Consider the following 2246-nt stretch of genomic DNA (forward strand, 5'->3'; position numbering starts at 1 on the left):
GATTTTATCCAATCCAGTATGTATCTCCATAATGATAATTCAACGTGTAGTCAGTCAACACAAGTCTTTGAAATCCAGCGTGATTTACACTAACTGACACCTCGATTCGGAGTAGCCACGTGTCAGGTGCTCAGTAGCCCCATGTGGTTAGTGGCCAACTTATTGATCAGTGCAGTTCGCAGAGATTAATGGGGGCTAGAATTTATGAAGCATCTGATAAACCACGTGAAAGAGTTGGAATATTTTGAGGGCAGTACCGTTGGTACCCTTTTGATGAGTTTGAAGCAAAGGAGTGACACGTAGGGTCACCGTAAAGTTCTCTCAGGCTGCGTGTAAGGAATGGATTAGATGGAGAAAGTCTGGAAACGTGGATGTTAAACCTTTTTCCACCCCACATTCCATGCTAAGCCGGCCCACAGCGATACACCTTACCTCCTTACTGTCCAGAAGAGTAAAAATTTTGAGGAATGCAGACAATTCTTTCTTGTACAGGGTCGTCTCATACTTATTAGGACTTCTAGGATCAATAGCCCCCCATCCACCAAATGCCTCCCCTCCTACCCAAATTATTGTGACACCCAAAAGGTCCACAGGTTTTCAAAATGTCCCTAAAGGCCTGTTCACTTCTTTTGGGACTCATTGGTCCAAGTAATGATCAATGATGAGGTGGCACATAAGAGAGTTGATAATAACTTGAGGGAACATGGAAATTCTGAAAGTGATGGGAAGCTGACAGAGGTAAGGGTTAAGAATAAATGACATAGGTATCGGACATATTCGGGAATCTTATTGAAAAAAGTAGAAAATAAAACGTTTGTCAAGGAGTTGAAAAACATTTTTTATACCATTTTTTAACAAGATGCAATTTAAAGATTTCGAAATATATATCTGCAGTCATAGATGTTAAAGAACCCTCAAGAAAACTCTTTAGGAACTAAGAATTAATATTCATTAGCCTATTTAAGAGATTAAAAAGATCAAAATGTAGGCAAAAATACCTGTGTAGTACCTTGAATAAAATAGTATATTACAATTAATTGTTATCAGAGGTCAGTGTAAAACTTCGCTTTAGCAAAACTGATTCTCATAGAAAAGTAGGAAAGAAACTTTAAGCTTAAGAAGAGAATATTATTGATTTTTAAAGTAGCTTGAACAGAACTCAGTTTGTATGGGTGGTAGCCTTTAGTTTCCAGTACTCACCTGAATAGTGTCACTCCTAGTGTTGTTAGGATAGTATAACATAAGAAAATTAGCCACACACATGTTTCAGGATAAGCAACCTGATACATGAAGGCTAAAACCTATCAAACACATAAATTATCGAGTATTCATTCATCACTGAAAAAAAGACCACTTCTACTATTTTGCAATTTGAATTTCATTTAAAACATGTTTTAACATACCTGGAAGCTTCCCTTTGAAGAAATCCCATGGATTATGTATTCTATATGCATATTTTTAACTTTGATTTTTTTTTCCTTGATGCTCTTTATATTTTAAGAGGAGGGTAAAAATATAAGCTCCATGGACAGAAACTTTGTGTGCTGTCTGTGTATTTCCAGCATCTATAACGGTGCCTGATATGTGGTAGCATGCCAGAAAGAAATTGTCGAATGAGTAAATGTTACTCTGGATTGGGAAAGAACGAGAAGAACTATTCTTTCGGTGAATGGAGTTAATAAGAATCTCCGATTGTCTACCAATGAGTCCTGTGAAATTCCAAATACAAAATTTGTCTTATCTAAAAGGTAACTGATTGTATCCTCTTGCTAAGTGTGTTGATTCTCATCTTTCCCTTATCGTGAATAATACCATCATTAGTTCAACTTTCTCCTTTACCTTCAACATTCAATCCATCCATCTTACCCTGGTCTCTGTAATGTCTTTCCCCCTCCCTTCCTAACAGAACTGCTGTTCTGCTAGTCTTTTCCATCTCTCTCCCCAGGCCTACTGGAATAGCCTTTAAAAACAAATCTCTTTGCTTCTGGTACTTTACCCTTTTTAAACTCCACCTGCCATCAGTTATTTTTCTGTAATACAGACCTAATGATACTACCAACCATTTTTATAAATTTAACATGGACCAAACTTTCCTCAGGGCAGTATGCAGGACTCTTCATGGGCTGCCCCCAAATGCCTTATCCAGTCCCATTTTCCGCCCTCGGCACTGTCCTGTACCCTGTGCTGTGACTTATAGTTTTCACCTCTGTTTGAAACTCTTTGCCTGGCAAACTCCTATTCATTTT

At 37.8% G+C, this 2246-nt stretch overlaps 1 protein-coding gene across 3 annotated transcripts in view; it reads left to right on the plus strand.

Moving 5' to 3' along the window:
• The window catches only part of DNAJC15 (DnaJ heat shock protein family (Hsp40) member C15), an 83294-nt gene that overhangs the window by 32388 nt on the left and 48660 nt on the right, over positions 1-2246 (plus strand). The window lies entirely within an intron of this gene.

Source organism: Pteropus vampyrus, unplaced genomic scaffold, assembly GCF_000151845.1.
Source record: "Pteropus vampyrus isolate Shadow unplaced genomic scaffold, Pvam_2.0 Scaffold154, whole genome shotgun sequence".
In the NCBI taxonomy this organism is placed as follows: Eukaryota; Metazoa; Chordata; class Mammalia; order Chiroptera; family Pteropodidae; genus Pteropus; species Pteropus vampyrus.